The sequence below is a fragment of the Glycine soja genome, chromosome 14, assembly GCF_004193775.1.
Source record: "Glycine soja cultivar W05 chromosome 14, ASM419377v2, whole genome shotgun sequence".
In the NCBI taxonomy this organism is placed as follows: Eukaryota; Viridiplantae; Streptophyta; class Magnoliopsida; order Fabales; family Fabaceae; genus Glycine; species Glycine soja.
Window position 1 is genome coordinate 32,557,410 of NC_041015.1, and position 24,198 is coordinate 32,581,607.

Genomic DNA, 24,198 nt, shown 5'->3' on the forward strand with positions numbered 1-24,198 from the left:
ATACATCGAGACGCTCGAAATTGAACAATGGAAGCTCTTGAGCAATTCAAATGGTCAAAGCTTTTAACTCGGAGGTCTGATTCAGGCGAATCACATATAGAGATGCTCAGAATTGAACAACGGAAGCTCTTGAGAAATTCAAATGGTCATAACTTTTCACTTGGAGGTCCGATTCAGTCGCTTAATATATCGAGACGCACCAAATTTAACAACGGAAGCTCTCAAGAAATTCAAATGGTCATAACTTTTAACTCGGAGGTCCTATTCAGGTGCATAATATATCGAGACTGATGAGAATCCTGAAATTGGCCAAATACAGGCTAAAGGCCCAAGTGGAGAAGGGCAAAGGCCCAAGTGGAGAAGGATAAAGCCCCCGAGTGGAGAAGGATGAATGCCCAAGTGGAGAAGGATGAAGGCCCAGAGGCAGAGACACTATCAAGACTATTAATTGTTGCTAAAGGCCCAGATTAATTTGAAGGCCCAAGTTAAATAAGTTTTTAGTTATAATTTATTTTTATTGTAATTTTGGCCCAAACTGTTTAGAAGGCCCATGTCTATTTTTATCTATTTGTTTAGATACACTATAAGTATTTGTTTTTGGTTTTCAATAAAAAAAACTTTTGGCATTTTCATAAAATTGGGTGAGAGTTTCTCTCTGGGTTCCTTGTTGAACCAATATCAGACTTATCAAGGTAATCCTTGTGGCGTCTACCCAGACTTATCTTCCTTCACCGGAAGTGGCGTCTACCCTGACTTATCTTCCTTCATTGGAAGTGGCGTCTACCCGGACTTATCTTCCTTCACCGGAAGTGGCGTCTATCCTGACTTATCTTCCTTCACTGGAAGTGGCGTCATCCAAATCTTCGTAGCCTGTATCAAGTGATCCGTTCCTAGTCAGGTTCACATCAGAGACGCTCGACATTGAACAATGGATGCAATTGAGCAATTCAAATGGTCATAACAATTCCCTTGGAGGTCCGATTCAGGAGCATAATATATCGAGATGCACGAAATTGAACAACGGAAGCTCTCGAGAAATTCAAATGCTCATAACTTTTCACACGGAGGTCAGATTCAGGCGCATAATATATCGAAACGCTCGAAATTGAAAAACGGAAGCTCTTGAGAAATTCAAATGGTCATTACTTTTCACTCAGAGTTCCGATTCAAGCGCATCACATATAGAGACGCTCGAAATGGAACAACGTAAGTTCTCGAGAAATTCAAATGGTCATAACTTTTCATTCGGAGGTTCGATTCAGGCGCATAATATATCGAGACCCTCGAAATTGAGCAATGGAAGCTCTCGAAAAATTACAATGGTCACAACTTTGCACTCAGAGGTCCGATTCAGGTGCATAATATATTGAGACGCTCGAAATTGAACAACGAAAGCTCTCGAGGATTTCAAATGGTCATAACTTTTCACTCGGAGGTCCGATTCAGACGCATAATATATCGAGACGCCCGAAATTGAACAACGGAAGCTCTCGAGAATTTCAAATGGTAATAACTTTTAACTCGGATGTCAGATTCAAGCGCATAATATATTGAGATGCTCGAAATTGACCAACAGAAGCTCTCGAGAAATTTAAATGGTCATTACTTTTCACTTGGAGGTCGGATTCAGGCGCATAATACATCGAGACGCTCGAAATTGAACAATGGAAGCTCTTGAGCAATTCAAATGGTCAAAGCTTTTAACTCGGAGGTCTGATTCAGGCGAATCACATACAGAGATGCTCCGAATTGAATAACGGAAGCTCTTGAGAAATTCAAATGGTCATAACTTTTCACTTGGAGTTCCGATTCAGGTGCATAATATATCGAGACGCACCAAATTTAACAATAGAAGCTCTCAAGAAATTCAAATGGTCATAACTTTTAACTCGGAGGTCCGATTCAGGTGCATAATATATGGAGATGCTCGAAATAGAACAACGAAAGCTCTCGAGAATTTCAAATAGTCATAACTTTTCACTAGAAGGTCCGATTCAGACGCATAATATATCGAGACGCCCGAAATTGAACAACGGAAGCTCTCGAGAATTTCAAATGGTAATAACTTTTAACTCGGATGTCATATTCAGGCGCTTAATATATCGAGACGCTCGAAATTGAACAACTGAAGCTCTCGAGAAATTCAAATGGTCATTACTTTTCACTTGGAGGTCCGATTCAGGCGCATAATATATCGAGACGCACCAAATTTAACAACGGAAGCTCTCAAGAAATTCAAATGGTCATAACTTTTAACTCGGAGGTCCGATTCAGGCGCATAATATATCGAGACGCTCGACATTGAACAATGGATGCAATTGAGCAATTCAAATGGTCATAACTATTCACTCGGAGGTCCGATTCAGGCGCATAATATATCGAGATGCACAAAATTGAACAACGGAAGCTCTCGAGAAATTCAAATTGTCATAACTTTTCATACGAAGGTCAGATTCATGCGCATAATATATCGAGACGCTCGAAATTGAACAACGGAAGCTCTCGAGAAATTCTAATGGTCATTACTTTTCACTCGGAGTTCCGATTCAAGCGCATCACATATAGAGATGCTCAAAATTGAACAACGTAAGTTCTCGAGAAATTCAAATGGTCACAATTTTGCTCTCAGAGGTCCGATTTAGGTACATAATATATCGAGACGCACGAAATTAAACAACGAAAGCTCTCGAGAAATTCAAATGGTCATAACTTTTAACTCGGAGGTCCGATTCAGGCGCATAATATATCCAGACGCTCGAAATTGAACAATGGAAGCTATTGAGCAATTCAAATGGTCATAACTTTTCACTTGGAGGTCCGATTCAGGAGCATAATATATCGAGACGCTCGAAATTGAACAATGGAAGCTCTCGAGATATTCAAATGGCCATAACTTTTCACACGGAGGTCAGATTCAGGCGCATAATATATCGAGACGCTCGAAAGTGAACAATTGAAGCTCTCTAGAATTTCAAATGGTCATTACTTTTCACTTGGAGTTCTGATTCTGGCGCATCACATATACAGACGCTCAAAATTGAACAACGAAAGCTGTCGAGAAATTCAAATGCTCAAAGCTTTTCACACGGAGGTTAGATTCAGGAGCATAATATATCGAGACGCTCGAAATTCAACAACGGAAGCTCTCGAGAAATTAAAATGGTCATAACTTTTCATTCAGAGGTCCGATTCAGGCGCATAATATATCGGGACGCTCGAAATTGAACAACGGAAGCTCTCGAGAAATTCAAATGGTCATAACTTTTCACACGGAGGTCAGATTCAGGCGCATAATATATCTACACGCTCGAAATTGAACAACGGAAGCTCTCGTGAAATTCAAATATTCATAACTTTTAACTCGGATGTCAGATTCAGGCGCATAATATATAGAGACGCTCGAAATTGAACAACGGAAGCTCTCGAGAAATTCAAATGGTCACAACTTTTCACTCAGAGGTCCGATTCAGGTGCATAATATATCAAGACCCTCGAAATTGAAAAACGTAAGCTCTCGAGAAATTCAAATGGTCAAAGCTTTTCACACGAAGGTCAGATTCAGGCGACTAATATATCGAGACGCTCGGAATTGAACAGCGGAAGCTCTCGAGAAATTCAAATGGTCATAACTTTTCATTCGGAGGTCTGATTCAGGCGCATAATATATCGAGACCCTAGAAATTGAGGAATGGAAGCTCTCGAGAAATTCAAATGGTCACAACATTTAACTCAGAGGTCCGATTCAGGTGCATAATATTTCGAGATGCTCGAAATTGAACAACGAAAGCTCTCGAGAAATTAAATGGTCAAAGATTTTCACACGAAGGTCAGATTCAGGCGCATAATATATCGAGACACTCGACATTGAACTATGGATGCAATTGAACAATTCAAATGGTGATAACTATTCACTCGGAGGTCCGATTCAGGCGCACAATATATCGAGACGCACAAAATTTAACAACGGAAGCTCTCGAGAAATTCAAATGGTCATAACGTTTCACACGGAGGTCAGATTCAGGCGCATATTATATCGAGACGCTCGAAATTGAACAACGGAAGCTCTCGAGAAATTCATATGGTCATAACTTTTAACTCGGAGGTCCGATTCAGGCGCATAATATATCGAGACGCTTGAAATGAAACAATGGAAGCTCTTGAGCAATTCAAATGGTCATAAATTTTCACTCGAAGGTCCGATTCAGGCGCATAATATATCGAGACGCTCAAAATTGAACAACGTAAGCTCTCGAGAAATTCAAATGGTCATAACTTTTCACTCGGAGTTCCGATTCAGGCGCATCAAATATGGAGACGCTCGAAATTGAACAACGTAAGCTTTCGAGAAATTCAAATGGTCAAAGCTTTTCTCACGGAGGTCAGATTCAGGCGCATAATATATCGAGACGCTCGAAATTGAACACCGAAAGCTCTCGAGAAATTAAAATGGTCATAACTTTTCATTTGGAGGTCCTATTTAGATGCATAATATATCGAGACCCTCGAAATTGAGCAATGGAAGCTCTCGAGAAATTCAAATGGTCATAACTTTTCATTCGGAGGTCCGATTCAGGTGCATAATATATCAAGACCCTCGAAATTGAACAACGTAAGCTCTCGAGAAATTCAAATGGTCAAAGCTTTTCACACTGAGGTCAGATTCAGGTGCATAATATATCGAGACGCTCGAAATTGAACAATGAAAGCTCTCAAGAAATTAAAATGGTCATTACTTTTCACTTGGAGTTCCGATTCAGGCTCATAATACATTGAGACGCTCAAAATTGATCAATGGAAGCTCTTGAGCAATTCAAATGGTCATAACTTTTAACTCGGTGGTCCGATTTTGGCGCATCACATATAGAGACGCTCGAAATTGAACAACGTAAGCTCTCGAGAAATTCAAATGGTCAAAGCTTTTCACACGGAGGTCAGATTCAGGCGCATAATATATCGAGACGCTCGAAATTGAACAACGAAAGCTCTCGAGAAATTCAAATGGTCATAACTTTTCATTCGGAGGTCCAATTCAGGCGCATAATATATCGAGTCCCTCGAAATTGAGCAATGGAAGCTCTCGACAAATTCAAATGGTCATAACTTTTAACTCGGATATCAGATTCAGGCGCATAATATATCGAGACGCTCAAAATTGACCAGTGGAAGCTATTGAGCAATTCAAATGGTCATAACTTTTCACTTGGAGGACCGATTCAGGCGCATAATGTTTCTAGACGCACGAAATTGAACAATGTAAGCTCTCGAGAAATTAAATGGTCAAAGCTTTTCACACGGAGGTCAGATTCAGGCGCATAATATATCGAGACGCTCGACATTGAACTATGGATGCAATTGAACAATTCAAATGGTGATAACTATTCACTCGGAGGTCCGATTCAGGCGCGTAATATATCGAGACGCACGAAATTTAACAACGGAAGCTCTTGAGAAATCCAAATGGTCATAACGTTCCACACGGAGGTCAGATTCAGGCGCATATTATATCGAGACGCTCGAAATTGAACAACGGAAGCTTTCGAGAAATTCAAATGGTCATTAATTTTCACTCGGAGTTCCGATTCAATCGCATCACATATAGAGACGCTCGAAATTGAACAACGTAACCTCTCGAGTAATTCAAATGGTCAAAGCTTTTCACACGGAGGTCAGATTCAGGCGCATAATTTATCGAGACGCTCGAAATTGAACAACGGAAGCTCTCTAGAAATTCAAATGGTCATAACTTTTCACTCGAATGTCCGATTTAGGCGCATAATATATCGAGGCACTCGAAATTGAACAATGGAAGCTCTTGAGCAATATAAATGGTCATAACTTTTCACACGGAGGTCAGATTCAGGCGCATAATATATCGAGACGCTCGAAATTGAACAACGGAAGCTCTCGAGAAATTCAAATGGTCATAACTTTTAACTCGGATGTCAGATTCAGGCGCATAATATATCGAGACGCTCAAAATTGACCAATGGAAGCTATTGAGCAATTCAAATGGTCATAACTTTTCACTTGGAGGTCAGATTCAGGCGCATAATATATCGAGACGCTCGACATTGAACAATGGATGCAATTGAACATATGAAATGGTTATAACTATTCACTCGAAGGTCAGATTCAGGTGCATAATATATCTAGATGCTCGACATTGAACAATGGAAACTCTTGAGCAATTCAAATGGTCATAACTAATCACTCGGAGGTCCGATTCAGACGCATAATATATCGAGATGCATGAAATTGAATAATGGAAGGTCTCGACAAATTCAAATGGTCATAACTTTTCACTCGAAGGTCCGATTCAGGCGCAAAATATATCGAGACGATCGAAATGAAACAATGGATGCTCTTGAGCAATTCAAATGGTCATAACTTTTAACTCGGAGGTCAGATTCAGGCGCATAATATATCGAGACGCTCAAAATCTAACAATGCAAGTTCTTGAGCAATTCAGATAGTCATAAAGTTTCACTCGAAGGTCCGATTCAGGCGCATAATATATCGAGACGCACGAAATTGAACAACGGAAGCTCTCGAGAAATTCAAATCGTCATAACTTTTAACTCGAACGTCCGATTCAGACACATAATATAACGAGACGCTCGAAATTGAACAATGGAAGCTCTTGAGCTATATAAATGGTCATAACTTTTCACACGGAGGTCAGATTCAGACGCATAATATATCGAGACACACGAAATTGAAACACGGATGCTCTAGAGAAATTCAAATGGTGATAACTTTTAACTCGAAGGTCCGATTCAGGCGCAGAGTATATCGAGACGTAAGAAACTGAGCAACGAAAGCTCTCGAGAAATTCAAATCGTCATAACTTTTCACACGATGGTCTGATTCAGGCGCATAATATATCGAGACGCTCGAAATTGAACAACGGAAGCTCTCGAGAAATTCAAATGGTCATAACTTTTGACACGATGGTCAGATTTAGGCGCATAATATATCGAGACGCTCGACATTGAAAGATGGAGGCTCTTGAGCAATTCAAATGCTCATAACATTTCACTCGGAGGTCCGATTCAGGCGCATAATATATCGAGACGCACGAAATTCAACAACGGAAGCTCTCGAGAAATTCAAATGGTCATAACTTTTCACACGAAGGTCTGATTCAGGCGCATAATATATCGAGACGCTCGAAATTGAACAACGGAAGCTCTTGAGAAAATCAAATGGTCATAAATTTTAACTCGAAGGTCCGATTCCGGCGCACAATATATTGAGATGCTCGAAATTGAACAATGGAAGAAGCTCTTGAGCAATTCAAATGGTCATAACTTTTTACACGGAGGTCCGATTCAGGCGCATAATATATCGAGACGCACGTAATTGAACAACGGAAGCTCTCGAGAAATTCAAATGGTCATAACATTTCACACGAAGGTCAGATTCAGGCGCATAATATATCGAGACGCTCGAAATTGAACAACGGAAGCTCTTGAGAAAATCAAATGGTCATAAATTTTAACTTGGAGGTCCGATTCCGGCGCACAATATATCGAGACGCTCGAAATTGAACAATGGAAGCTCTTGAGCAATACAAATGGTCATAAATTTTCACACGGAGGTAAGATTCAGGAGCATAATATATCGAGACACACGAAATTGAACAACGAATGCTCTCGAGAAATTCAAATGGTCATAACTTTTCACACGAAGGTCTGATTCAGGCGCATAATATATCGAGACGCTCGAAATTGAACAACGGAAGCTCTTGAGAAAATCAAATGGTCATAAATTTTAACTCGGAGGTCCGATTCCGGCGCACAATATATCGAGACGCTCGAAATTGAACAATGGAAGCTCTTGAGCAATACAAATGGTCATAACTTTTCACACGGAAGTAAGATTCAGGAGCATAATATATCGAGACACACGAAATTGAACGACGGATGCTCTCGAGAAATTCAAATGGTCATAACTTTTAACTCGAAGGTCTGATTTAGGCGCATAATATATTTAGACGCTCGAAATTGAACAATGAAAGCTCTTGAGCAATTCAAATGCTCATAACTTTTCACTCAGAGGTCCGATTCAGGCGCATAATATATCGAGACGCTCGTAATTGAACAATGGAAGCTCTTGAGCAATTCAAATGGTCATAACTTGTCACACGGAGGTCAGATTCAAGCGCATAATATATCGAGACGCTCGAAATTGAACAACGGAAGCTCTCGAGGAATTCAAATGCTCATAACTTTTCACACGAAGGTCTGATTCAGGCGCATAATATATCGAGACCCTTGAAATTGAACAACGGAAGCTCTCGAGAAATTCAAATGGTCATAACTTTTAAATCGGAGGTCCAATTCAGGCGCACAATATATCGAGACGCTCGAAATTGAATGATGGAAGCTCTTGAGCAATTCAAATGGTCATAACTTTTCACTTGGAGGTCCGATTCAGGCGCATAATATATCGAGACGCCCAAAATTTAACAACGGAACCTCCAGAAAAATTCAAATGTGTATAACTTTTCACTCGGAGTTCCGATTCAGGCGCATAATATATCGAGACACTCAACATTGAACAATGGAAGCTCTTGAGCAATTCAAATGGTCATAACTAATCACTCAGAGGTCCGATTGAGGTGGATAATATATCGAGACGATCGAAATTGAACAATGGAAGCTCTCAAGAAATTCAAATGCTCATAACTTTCCACTCGGAGGTCCGATTCAGGCGCATAATATATCGAGACACACGAAATTAAACAACGGAAGCTGTCGAAAAATTCAAATGGTCATAACTTTTCACACGATGGTCTGATTTAGGCGCATAATATATCGAGACGCTCGATATTGAACAATGGATGCTCTTGAGCAATTCAAATGCTCATAACTTTTCACTCGGAGGTTCGATTCAGGGGCATAATATATCGAGACGCACGAAATTGAGCAACGGAAGCTCTCGAGAAATTCAAATCGCCATAACTTTTAACTCGAAGGTCCAATTCAGGCGCATAATATAACGAGACGCTCGAAATTAAACAATGAAAGCTCTTGAGCAATTCAAATGGTCATGACTAATCACTCGGAGGCCGATTCAGGCGCATAATCTATCGAGACGATCGAAATTGAACAATGGAAGAAGCTCTTGAGCAATTCAAATGGTCATAACTTTTCACACGGAGGTCCGATTCAGGCGCATAATATATCGAGACGCTCGGAATTGAACAACGGAAGCTCTCGAGAAATTCAAATGCTCATAACTTTTCACTCGAAGGTCAGATTCAGGCGCATAATATATCAAGACGCTCGTAATTGAACAACGGAAGCTCTCAAGAAATTCAAATGGTCATAACTTTTAACTTGGAGGTCCAATTCAGGCGCACAATATATCGAGACGCTCGAAATTGAACGATGGAAGCTTTTGATCAATTCAAATGGTCATAACTTTTCACTTGGAGGTCCGATTCAGGCGCATAATATATTGAGATGCCCAAAATTTAACAACAGAACCTCTAGCAAAATTCAAATGGTCATAACTTTTCACTCGGAGGTCCGATTCAGGGGCATAATATATCGAGACGCTAGACATTGAACAATGGAAGCTCTTGAGCAATTCAAATGGTCATAACTTTTCACACAGAGGTCAGATTCAGGCGCATAATATATTGAGACGCTGGAAATTGAAGAACGGAAGCTCTGAAGAAATTCAAATGCTCATAACTTTCCACTCGGAGGTCAGATTCAGGCGCATAATATAACGAGACACAAGAAATACAACAACGGATGCTCTCGACAAATTCAAATGGTCATAACTTTTAACTCGGAGGTCCGATTGAGGCGCACAGTATATCGAGACGCAAGAAATTGAACAACGGATGCTCTCGAGAAATTCAAATGGTCATAACTTTTAACTCGAAGGTCCGATTCAGACGCATAATATATCTAGATGCTCGAAATTGAACAATGAAAGCTCTTGAGCAATTCAAATGCTCATAACTTTTCACTCAGAGGTCCGATTCAGGCGCATAATATATCGAGACGCTCGTAATTGAACAATGGCAGCTCTTGAGCAATTCAAATGGTCATAACTTTTCTTACGGAGGTCAGATTCAGGCGCATAATATATCGAGACGCTCGAAATTGAACAAAGAATCTCTCGAGAAATTCAAATGCTCATAACTTTTAACTCAGAGGTCAGATTCAGGCGCATAATATATCGAGACGCTCGAAATTGAACAACGGAAGCTCTCGAGAAATTCAAATGTTCATAACTTTTAACTCGGATGTCCAATTCAGGCGCACAATATATCGAGACGCTCGAAATTGAACGATGGAAGCTCTTGAGCAATTCAAATGGTCATAACTTTTCACTTGGAGGTCCGATTCAGCCGCATAATATATTGAGATGCCCAAAATTTAACAACGGAACCTCTAGAAAAATTCAAATGGTCATAACTCTTCACTCGGAGGTCCGACTCAGGCGCATAATATATCGAGACGCTCGACATTGAACAATGGAAGCTCTTGAGCAATTCAAATGGTCATAACTTTTCACACAGAGGTCAGATTCAGGTGCATAATATATCGAGACACTCGAAATTGAACAACGGAAGCTCTCAAGAAATTCAAATGCTCATAACTTTTCACTCGGAGGTCCTATTCAGGCGCATAATATATCGAGACACACGAAATTGAACAATGGAAGCTATCGAGAAATTCAAATGGTCATAACTTTTCACACGATGGTCTGATTCAGGCGCATAATATATCGAGACGCTCGATATTGAACAATGGAAGCTCTTGAGCAATACAAATGGTCATAACTTTTCACACGGAGGTCAGATTCAGGCGCATAATATATCGAGACACACGAAATTCAACAACGGAAGCTCTCGAGAAATTCAAATGGTCATAACTTTTAACTCGGAGGTCCGATTTAGGCGCACAGTATATCGAGACGCAAGAAATTGAACAATGGATGCTCTCGAGAAATTCAAATGGTCATAACTTTTAACTCGAAGGTCCGATTCAGACGCATAATATATCTAGACGCTCGAAATTGAACAATAAAAGCTCTTAGGCAATTCAATTGCTGATAACTTTACACTCAGAGGTCCGATTCAGGCGCATAATATATCGAGACGCTCGTAATTGAACAACGGAAGCTCTTAAGAAATTCAAATGCTCATAACTTTTCACTCGGAGGTCCGATTCAGGCGCATAATATATCAGGACACACGAAATTGAACAACGGAAGCTCTCGAGAAATTCAAATGGTCATAACTTTTCACACGATGGTCTGATTCAGGCGCATAATATATCGAGACGCTCGAAATTGAACAACGGAAGCTCTCAAGAAATTAAAATGCTCATAACTTTTCACTCGGGTGTCCGATTCAGGCGCATAATATATCGAGACGCACATAATTGAACAACGGAAGCTCTCGAGAAATTCAAATGGTCATAACTTTTAACTCGAAGGTCTGATTCCGGTACATAATATATCGAGACGCTCGAAATTGAACAATGAGAGCTCTTGAGCAATACAAAGGGTCATAACTAATCACTCGGAGGCCGATTCAGGCACATAATCTATCGAGACGATCGAAATTGCACAATGGAAGCTCTTGAGCAATTCAAATGGTCATAACTTTTCACACGGAGGTCAGATTCAAGCGCATAATATATCGAGACGCCCGAAATTGAACAACGGAAGCTCTCGAGAAATTCAAATAGTAATAACTTTTAACTCGGTTGTCAGATTCAGGCGCATAATATGTCGAGACGCACGAAATTGAACAACAGAAGCTCTCTAGAAATTCAAATGGTCATAAATTTTCACACGATGGTCTGATTTAGGCGCATAATATATCGAGACGCTCGACATTGAACAATGGAGGCTCTTGAGCAATTCAATTGCTCAAAACTTTTTACTCAGAGGTTCGATTCAGGCGCATAATATATTGAGACACACGAAATTGAACAACGGAAGCTCTCGAGAAATTCAAATGGTCATAACTTTTCACACGATGGTCTGATTCAGGCGCATAATATATCGAGACGCTCGAAATTGAACGGAAGCCCTCGAGAAATTCAAATGGTCATAACTTTTAACTCGGAGGTCCGATTCAGGCGCACAATATATCGAGACGCTCGAAATTGAACATTGGAAGCACTTGAGAAATATAAATGGTCGTAACTTTTCACACGGAGGTCAGATTCAGACGCATAATATATCGAGACGCACGAAATTGAACAACGGAAGCTCTCGAGAAATTCAAATGGTCATAACTTTTCACACGATGGTCTGATTCAGGCGAATAATATATCGAGACGCTCGAAATTGAACAACAGAAGCCCTCGAGAAATTCAAATGGTCATAACTTTTAACTCAGAGGTCCGATTCAGGCGCACAGTATATCGAGATGCAAGAAATTGAACAACGGAGGCTCTCGAGAAATACAAATCGTCATAACTTTTAACTCGGTTGTCAGATTCAGGTGCATAATATATCGAGACGCACGAAATTGAACAACGGAAGCTCTCGAGAAATTCAAATGGTCATAACTTTTCACACGATGGTCTGATTCAGGCGCATAATATATCGAGACGCTCGAAATTGAACAACGGAAGCTCTCGACAAATTCAAATGGTCATAACTTTTAACTCGAAGGTCCAATTCAGGTGCACAATATATCGAGACGCTCGAAATTGAACAATGGAAGCTCTTGAGCAATTCAAATGGTCATAACTTTTCACGCGGAGGTTAGATTCAAGCGCATAATATATCGAGACGCTCGAAATTGAACAACGGAAGCTCTCGTGAAATTCAAATGCTCATAACTTTTCACTCGGAGGTTCGATTCAGGCGCATAATATATCGAGACGCACGAAATTGAACAACGGAAGCTCTCGAGGAATTCAAATGCTCATAACTTTTCACACGAAGGTCTGATTTAGGCGCATAATATATCGAGACGCACGAAATTGAACAACGGAAACACTCGAGAAATTCAAATGGTCATAACTTTTCACACGAACGAAGGTCTAATTTAGGCGCATAATATATCGAGACGCTCGAAATTGAACAATGGAAGCTCTCGAGAAATTCAAATGGTCATAACTTTTCACTCGGAGGTCAGTTCAGGCGCATAATATATCGAGACGCAAGAAATTGAACAACGGAAGCTCTCGAGAAATTCAAATGGTCATAACTTTTCACACGATGGTCTGATTCAGGCGCATAATATATCGAGACGCACGAAATTGAACAACGAAGCTCTCGAGAAATTCGAATGGTCATAACTTTTAACTCGAGGGTCCAATTAAGGCGCACAATATATCGAGACGCTAGAAATTGAACAATGGAAGCTCTTGAGCAATTCAAATGGTCATAACTTTTCACTCGGAGGTTCGATTCAAGCGCATAATATATCGAGACGCACGAAATTGAACAACGGAAGCTCTCGAGAAATTCAAATGCTCATAACTTTTCACAAGAAGGTCTGATTTAGGCGCATAATATATCGAGACGCACGAAATTGAACAACGGAAACACTCGAGAAATTCAAATGGTCATAACTTTTCACACGAACGCAGGTCTAATTTAGGCGCATAATATATCGAGACGCTCGAAATTGAACAATGGAAGCTCTCGAGAAATTCAAATGGTCATAACTTTTCACTAGGAAGTCAGTTCAAGCGCATAATATATCGAGACGCAAGAAATTGAACAACGGATGCTCTCGAGAAATTCAAATAGTAATAACTTTTAACTCGGTTGTCAGATTCAGGCGCATAATATGTCGAGACGCACGAAATTGAACAACAGAAGCTCTCTAGAAATTCAAATGGTCATAAATTTTCACACGATAGTCTAATTTAGGCGCATAATATATCGAGACGCTCGACATTGAACAATGGAAGCTCTTGAGCAATTCAAATGCTCGTAACTTTTCACTTGGAGGTCTGATTTAGGCGCATAATATATCGAGACGCACGAAATTGAACAACGGAAACACTCGAGAAATTCAAATGGTCATAACTTTTCACACGAACGAAGGTCTAATTTAGGCGCATAATATATCGAGACGCTCGAAATTGAACAATGGAAGCTCTCGAGAAATTCAAATGGTTATAACTTTTCACTCGGAGGTCAGTTCAGGCGCATAATATATCGAGACGCAAGAAATTGAACAACGGAAGCTCTTGAGAAATTCAAATGCTCATTACTTTTAACTCGGAAGTCCGATTCAGGTGCATAATATATCAAGACACTCGAAATTAAACAATGAAAGCTCTTGAGTAATTCAAATGGTCATCACTTTTCACTCAGAGGTCCGATTCAGGCGCATAATATATCGAGACGCTCGAAATTTAATAACGGAACCTCTAGAAAAATTCAAATGGTCATAACTTTTCAATCGGAGGTCCGATTCAGGCGCATAATATATCGAGACGCACGAAATTGAACAATGGAAGCTCTCGAGAAATTCAAATGGTCATAACTTTTCAATCGGAGGTCCGATTCAGGCGCATAATATATCGAGACGCACGAAATTGAACAATGGAAGCTCTCGAGAAATTCAAATGGTCATAACTTTTCACTCGGAGGTCAGTTCAGGCGCATAATATATCGAGACGCTAGAAATTGAACAACGGAAGCTCTTGAGTAATTCAAATGGTCATCACTTTTCACTCGGAGGTCCGATTAAGGCGCATAATATATCGAGACGCTCGAAATTGAACAACCAAAGCTCTCGAGAAATTCAAATGCTCATAACTTTTCACACGAAGGTCTGATTTAGGCGCACAATATATCGAGACGCACGAAATTGAACAACGGAAGCTCTCGAAAAATTCAAGTGGTAATAAATTTTAACTCGGAGGTCCAATTCAGGCGCATAATATATCGAGACGCAAGAAATTGAACAACGGAAGCTCTCGAGAAATTCAAATGCTCATTACTTTTAAATCGGAAGTCCGATTCAGGTGCATAATATATCAAGACACTCGAAATTAAAAAATGAAAGCTCTTGAGTAATTCAAATGGTCATCACTTTTCACTCAGAGGTCCGATTCAGGCGCATAATATATCAAGACGCTCGAAATTTAACAACGAAAGCTCTTCAAAAATTCAAATGGTCATAACTTTTCAATCGGTGGTCCGATTCTGCGCATAATATATCGAGACGCTCGATATTGAACAATGGAAGCTCTTGAGCAATTCAAATGCTCATAACTTTTCACTCAGAGGTCCGATTTAGGCGCATAATATATCGAGACACACGAAATTGAACAACGGAAGCTCTCGAGAATTTCAAATGGTCATAACTTTTAACTCGGAGGTCCAATTCAGGCGCATAATATATCGAGTCGCTCGAAATTGAACAATGGAAGCTCTTGAGCAATTCAAATGGTCATAACTTTTCACTTGGAGGTCCGATTCAGGCGCATAATATATCGAGACGCCCAAAATTTAATAACGGAACCTCTAGAAAAATTCAAATGGTCATAACTTTTCAATCGGTGGTCCGATTCAGGCGCATAATATATCGAGTCGCTCGATATTGAACAATGGAAGCTCTTGAGCAATTCAAATGCTCATAACTTTTCACTCAGAGGTCCGATTTAGGCGCATAATATATCGAGACACACGAAATTGAACAACGGAAGCTCTCGAGAAATTCAGATGGTCATAACTTTTCACTCGGAGGTCCAATTCAGGCGCATAATATATCGAGTCGCTCGTAATTGAACAATGGAAGCTCTCGAGAAATTCAAATGCTCATAACTTTTCACTCGGAGATTCGATTCAGGCGCATAATATATCGAGACGCACGAAATTGAACAACGGAAGCTCTCGAGGAATTCAAATGCTCATAACTTTTCACACGAAGGTCTGATTTAGGCGCATAATATATCGAGACGCACGAAATTGAATAACGGAAACACTCGAGAAATTCAAATGGTCATAACTTTTCACACGAACGAAGGTCTAATTTAGGCGCATAATATATCGAGACTCTCGAAATTGAACAATGGAAGCTCTCGAGAAATTCAAATGGTCCTAACTTTTCACTCGGAGGTCAGTTCAGGCGCATAATATATCGAGACGCAAGAAATTGAACAACGGAAGCTCTCGAGAAATTGAAATGCTCATAACTTTTCACTCGAAGGTTCGATTCAGGCGCATAATATATCGAGACGCACGAAATTGAACAACGGAAGCTCTCGAGAAATTCAAATGCTCATAACTTTTCACAAGAAGGTCTGATTTAGGCGCATAATATATCGAGACGCACGAAATTGAACAACGGAAACACTCGAGAAATTCAAATGGTCATAACTTTTCACACGAACGCAGGTCTAATTTAGGCGCATAATATATCGAGACGCTCGAAATTGAACAATGGAAGCTCTCGAGAAATTCAAATGGTCATAACTTTTCACTAGGAAGTCAGTTCAAGCGCATAATATATCGAGACGCAAGAAATTGAACAACGGATGCTCTCGAGAAATTCAAATAGTAATAACTTTTAACTCGGTTGTCAGATTCAGGCGCATAATATGTCGAGACGCACGAAATTGAACAACAGAAGCTCTCTAGAAATTCAAATGGTCATAAATTTTCACACGATAGTCTAATTTAGGCGCATAATATATCGAGACGCTCGACATTGAACAATGGAAGCTCTTGAGCAATTCAAATGCTCGTAACTTTTCACTTGGAGGTCTGATTTAGGCGCATAATATATCGAGACGCACGAAATTGAACAACGGAAACACTCGAGAAATTCAAATGGTCATAACTTTTCACACGAACGAAGGTCTAATTTAGGCGCATAATATATCGAGACGCTCGAAATTGAACAATGGAAGCTCTCGAGAAATTCAAATGGTTATAACTTTTCACTCGGAGGTCAGTTCAGGCGCATAATATATCGAGACGCAAGAAATTGAACAACGGAAGCTCTTGAGAAATTCAAATGCTCATTACTTTTAACTCGGAAGTCCGATTCAGGTGCATAATATATCAAGACACTCGAAATTAAACAATGAAAGCTCTTGAGTAATTCAAATGGTCATCACTTTTCACTCAGAGGTCCGATTCAGGCGCATAATATATCGAGACGCTCGAAATTTAATAACGGAACCTCTAGAAAAATTCAAATGGTCATAACTTTTCAATCGGAGGTCCGATTCAGGCGCATAATATATCGAGACGCACGAAATTGAACAATGGAAGCTCTCGAGAAATTCAAATGGTCATAACTTTTCAATCGGAGGTCCGATTCAGGCGCATAATATATCGAGACGCACGAAATTGAACAATGGAAGCTCTCGAGAAATTCAAATGGTCATAACTTTTCACTCGGAGGTCAGTTCAGGCGCATAATATATCGAGACGCTAGAAATTGAACAACGGAAGCTCTTGAGTAATTCAAATGGTCATCACTTTTCACTCGGAGGTCCGATTAAGGCGCATAATATATCGAGACGCTCGAAATTGAACAACCAAAGCTCTCGAGAAATTCAAATGCTCATAACTTTTCACACGAAGGTCTGATTTAGGCGCACAATATATCGAGACGCACGAAATTGAACAACGGAAGCTCTCGAAAAATTCAAGTGGTAATAAATTTTAACTCGGAGGTCCAATTCAGGCGCATAATATATCGAGACGCAAGAAATTGAACAACGGAAGCTCTCGAGAAATTCAAATGCTCATTACTTTTAAATCGGAAGTCCGATTCAGGTGCATAATATATCAAGACACTCGAAATTAAAAAATGAAAGCTCTTGAGTAATTCAAATGGTCATCACTTTTCACTCAGAGGTCCGATTCAGGCGCATAATATATCAAGACGCTCGAAATTTAACAACGAAAGCTCTTCAAAAATTCAAATGGTCATAACTTTTCAATCGGTGGTCCGATTCTGCGCATAATATATCGAGACGCTCGATATTGAACAATGGAAGCTCTTGAGCAATTCAAATGCTCATAACTTTTCACTCAGAGGTCCGATTTAGGCGCATAATATATCGAGACACACGAAATTGAACAACGGAAGCTCTCGAGAATTTCAAATGGTCATAACTTTTAACTCGGAGGTCCAATTCAGGCGCATAATATATCGAGTCGCTCGAAATTGAACAATGGAAGCTCTTGAGCAATTCAAATGGTCATAACTTTTCACTTGGAGGTCCGATTCAGGCGCATAATATATCGAGACGCCCAAAATTTAATAACGGAACCTCTAGAAAAATTCAAATGGTCATAACTTTTCAATCGGTGGTCCGATTCAGGCGCATAATATATCGAGTCGCTCGATATTGAACAATGGAAGCTCTTGAGCAATTCAAATGCTCATAACTTTTCACTCAGAGGTCCGATTTAGGCGCATAATATATCGAGACACACGAAATTGAACAACGGAAGCTCTCGAGAAATTCAGATGGTCATAACTTTTCACTCGGAGGTCCAATTCAGGCGCATAATATATCGAGTCGCTCGTAATTGAACAATGGAAGCTCTCGAGAAATTCAAATGCTCATAACTTTTCACTCGGAGATTCGATTCAGGCGCATAATATATCGAGACGCACGAAATTGAACAACGGAAGCTCTCGAGGAATTCAAATGCTCATAACTTTTCACACGAAGGTCTGATTTAGGCGCATAATATATCGAGACGCACGAAATTGAATAACGGAAACACTCGAGAAATTCAAATGGTCATAACTTTTCACACGAACGAAGGTCTAATTTAGGCGCATAATATATCGAGACTCTCGAAATTGAACAATGGAAGCTCTCGAGAAATTCAAATGGTCCTAACTTTTCACTCGGAGGTCAGTTCAGGCGCATAATATATCGAGACGCAAGAAATTGAACAACGGAAGCTCTCGAGAAATTGAAATGCTCATAACTTTTCACTCGAAGGTTCGATTCAGGCGCATAATATATCGAGACGCACGAAATTGAACAACGGAAGCTCTCGAGGAATTCAAATGCTCATAACTTTTCGCACGAAGGTCTGATTTAGGCGCATAATATATCGAGACGCACGAAATTGAATAACGGAAACACTCGAGAAATTCAAATGGTCATAACTTTTCACACGAACGAAGGTCTAATTTAGGCGCATAATATATCGAGACGCTCGAAATTGAACAATGGAAGCTCTCGAGAAATTCAAATGGTCATAACTTTTCACTCGGAGGTCAGTTCAGACGCATAATATATCGAGACGCTAGAAATTGAACAACGGAAGCTCTTGAGTAATTCAAATGGTCATCACTTTTCACTCGGAGGTCCGATTCAGGCGCATAATATATTGAGACGCTCGAAATTGAACAACCAAAGCTCTCAAGAAATTCAAATGCTCATAACTTTTCACACGAAGGTCTGATTTAGGCGCATAATATATCGAGACGCACGAAATTGAACAACGAAAACACTCGAGAAATTCAAATGGTCATAACTTTTCACTCGGAGGTCCGATGACAAGGGCTATAGCAAGGAAAGCCAAGGAAGCTCTTCAACAAGTGCTGTCCATACTATTTGAATACAAGCCCAAGTTTCAAGGAGAAAAGTCCAAGGTTGTGAGTTGTATCATGGCCCAAATGGAGGACTAAATGACACCACTTTATTTCAATTTTAGAGTGTTTAGTTTGTCTAAATAATGGCCCAATCCTTGTAAAGTTGGCTGACCAAAAATATGTTTTGGGTTAATCAACTAAAAGGGCTTTAGTTCAAGTTGTAATAAGGGCCCAATTGGCAACCTAGGCATCAGCCTATTTGGGAGACCAAATGGTGGCTGACTTGTTGGCTGTTGGGGGTGACTTTTGGTTGCCAACAATTTCAGTTACACTCAGCCATTAAGTTTGTTTTAATTCCCTAGGTTAATGGCATTAAGTTATTTTAATTCTAGGTTAGTGGGTCATTACTAAAATCTGCTGTAAAGCTTCTATATAAGCTGAACCATTTTATCAATAAACACAAGTTGAGTTTTATTCAGAAAATTAGAGTTTATCTCTTTTATCTTAGTGAGAGTGATTCTCCTAAATTCTTGAGTGATTCAAGAACACCCTGGCTGTATCAAAGGACTTTCACAACCTTTGTGTGTTGCCCTCGCTGGAAAGAGTGATTCTTTCCTTCCTTTCATCTTCACCCTTGTTCTTTCAAACCACAATTCCAGAAAATCCACCTCTGCCCAGAATTATCTCGTGGCCATAACTCCCGTTTTACGCACTCAAATTAAGTGATTCTTGAGCCTAAATTGAATTTCAAAACGAGAACTTTCACCTCGTTTTGGAATCACCTCATTTGGAGCCCTGTAGCTTCAGTTATTGCCATTTCTATATTTCTGTCCAGCCACCACTTAACCTACATTTTACCATCCCATTCATCCATTTTATGCCAAGAACCACCTGATTAAGACCCACGAAATTAACCACGTTATTTTCCATCCTTACCTTAATCAATTTCCGCATTTTCCATCAAGGTTTAATCCTAGACGATCCTAAGTCAGCCCTTGTTCCATGAGGGTTCATATCATTTGGTATCAGAGCTCCGGTTCTAGGATCAACACTTCCTTTGCTGGAAATATTGGGTAACATCCTTCTTTATTCTCTTTGCCATTTATATTACCTTCTTATTCATATATATTTTTTTAGGCTGAACCATTGCAAAAGTTAAGCCTTTTGATCTCTTTGTTATAAAAAAAAAAAGAAGCAGAATTTTGTATAATCAAAATTAAAAAAAAAAAAATTGGGCTGAATGGTTCATGCTTGAAGAACTTTAAAAAAAATCTCTTTAAGGTAATATATTGGTTGCATGAAGGATTGTTACTTGAATTCCTAAATTCTGAATTTTATTTCCTTCATTTGTGCCTAAAAACATTGTTAGCCTTTTTCTTGGTTAACCTTTTCCTTGTCTCTCTAGCCTTACCTTACACATATTGGTGAATTGTTCTTTGTTGTGGCCATAATCTCTTGAATTGCCTAAGAACTCAAGGGGAATTAGAGTGGTAAAAGGCAAGAGTGTTTCATTAGAGAAAAGCCATAATTGTGTGATACACTTGAGTGGGTGAGGTATTCAAACAGCAACTATAATTGTCTTGTTACGTTTGATTTGTTTGTTTGAGATGTCAGGTACTAATCCTAATGATGGAGTGGGGCTTTCGCAATTCCAAATGCAAGCTTTGATGCAACATTTGGAGAGGTTAATGAAACAACGAGATGATGCGCTCCATGAGAGGTTGGATCAAATGGAGAATAGAGATCATAATGAAGAAGAAAGGAGGAGAAGAGGGAATGATGGTGTTCCTAGACAAAACCGAATTGATGGTATTAAACTCAACATTCCTCCATTTAAAGGAAAGAATGATCCGGAGGCCTACTTGGAGTGGGAGATGAAAATAGAGCATGTTTTCTCATGCAACAACTATGAGGAGGACCAAAAGGTGAAGCTTGCCGCCACGGAGTTTTCCGACTATGCTCTTGTGTGGTGGAACAAGCTACAAAAGGAGAGAGCAAGAAATGAAGAGCCAATGGTTGATACATGGACAGAGATGAAAAAGATCATGAGGAAGCGGTATGTGCCGGCTAGTTACTCAAGGGACTTGAAATTCAAGCTCCAAAAACTAACCCAAGGCAACAAGGGGGTTGAGGAGTATTTCAAGGAAATGGATGTGCTCATGATTCAAGCAAATATTGAAGAAGATGAGGAGGTAACTATGGCTCGATTTCTTAATGGTTTGACTAATGATATCCGTGATATTGTTGAGCTGCAGGAGTTTGTTGAAATGGATGATTTGCTTCACAAAGCAATCCAAGTGGAGCAACAATTAAAAAGGAAGGGAGTGGCTAAGAGGAGTTTTACCAACTTTGGTTCTTCTAGTTGGAAAGACAAAGGTAAGAAAGATGGGGCTGCTACTTCTAGTAGTTCCACACCTATCCCATCAAAAACTCGCTCAAAGTCCCAAGAGGAACCCTCTAAAAGGAGTAGAGATGTGAAGTGTTTCAAGTGCCAAGGCCTAGGACACTATGCTTATGAGTGCCCTAACAAAAGGTCCATGGTTCTTAGAGATGGAGAATATATAAGTGAATCTGATGTTGAAGAGGAAGAGGAGAGTGAGTACGTAGAGGAAGAGGAGACTCCGGAGGGAGATTTGTTGATGATTAGGCGGTTACTTGGTGGTCAATTGAAGCATGAGGAGGAGAGCCAAAGAGAAAACATCTTTCACACTAGATGTTTAATCAATGGCAAGGTGTGCATGGTGATCATTGATGGAGGTAGTTGCACCAATGTGGCTAGTGCTAGATTAGTGTCAAAGCTAAATTTAGCTACTAAACCACATCCTAGGCCATACAAACTTCAATGGCTTAGTAAGGATGGGAAGGTGAAAGTGAGGCAGCAAGTGGAAGTGGACGTTTCCATTGGGAAATACAATGATAAGGTACTTTGTGATGTTGTTCCTATGGAGGCCAGTCACTTACTTTTGGGGAGACCATGGCAATTTGATAAAAGAGCCAATCATGACGGTTACACCAACAAGATCTCTTTCATGCACCAAGACAAAAAGATTGTGCTCAAGCCATTGAGTCCACAAGAAGTGTGTGAGGATCAAAAGAAAATGAGAGAAAAACTTCTTCAAGAGAAAAAAGAAAAAGAAAAAGTGAGCAAAACACTTGAGAGTGAGAAAAAGAGGGAAACACTTGAGAGGAAAAAGAGTGAACAAAAGAAGAGTGAAACACTTGAAGTGAGGGAGAGCTATTTAGCCACAAAAAGTGAGGTCAAGAGGTTGTTTCGTGCTAAACAGTCACTCTATATCTTGTTTTGCAAAAATCAGATTTTGACCACTAACACTTTTGATGATTTTGAAGTGCCTTCTAGTGTTAAAACTCTTTTGCAGGATTTTCATGACATGTTTCCACCAAATGTGCCAAGTGGACTACCACCTTTGAGGGGAATTGAGCATCAAATTGATCTCATTCCGGGAGCTTCTTTGCCCAATAGGCCAGCCTATAGAAGTAATTCAAAAGAAACCAAAGAGATTCAAAGACAAGTGGATGAACTCATTAGCAAAGGTTGGGTAAGAGATAGTATGAGTCCTTGTGCTGTCCCAGTGATTTTGGTCCCTAAAAAGGATGGGACATGGCGCATTTGTTCTGATTGTAGAGCCCTTAATAACATCACCATTAAATATAGGCATCCTATACCTAGGCTTGATGATTTGCGTTTTTGGAGGACTTTGTGGAGCAAGTTGGGCACTAAATTGTTATTTTCAACCACTTGTCACCCACAAACCGATGGGCAAACGGAAGTTGTTAATAGGACTTTGGGAACTTTGCTTAGGACAGTTTTGAGGAATAACTTAAAAACTTGGGAAGCTTGTTTACCCCATGTTGAATTTGCTTACAATAGAGCTGTTCATAGCACCACTAATTGTTCTCCTTTTGAAGTTGTTTATGGTTTTAACCCACTAACTCCTCTTGATCTTTTGCCTATGCCTAATGTTTCTGTTTTAAGCATAAAGAAGGTCAAGCAAAGGCGGACTATGTGAAGAAGCTTCATGAGAGAGTCAAAGATCAAATTGAGAGGAAAAATAAAAGCTATGCTAAACAAGCCAACAAAGGGAGAAAGAAGGTTGTCTTCGAACCCGGAGATTGGGTTTGGGTGCACATGAGAAAAGAAAGGTTTCCGGAACAAAGGAAATCAAAGCTTCAACCAAGGGGAGATGGACCATTTCAAGTGCTTGAAAGAATCAATGACAATGCTTACAAAGTTGAGCTGCCCGGTGAGTATAATGTTAGTTCCACCTTCAATGTCTCTGATTTATCTTTTTTTGATACAGATGGAGAATCCGATTTGAGGACAAATCCTTCTCAAGAGGGAGAGAATGATGAGGACATGACCAGGAGCAAGGGCAAGGATCCACTTGAAGGACTTGGAGGACCTATGACAAGGGCTATAGCAAGGAAAGCCAAGGAAGCTCTTCAACAAGTGCTGTCCATACTATTTGAATACAAGCCCAAGTTTCAAGGAGAAAAGTCCAAGGTTGTGAGTTGTATCATGGCCCAAATGGAGGACTAAATGACACCACTTTATTTCAATTTTAGAGTGTTTAGTTTGTCTAAATAATGGCCCAATCCTTGTAAAGTTGGCTGACCAAAAATATGTTTTGGGTTAATCAACTAAAAGGGCT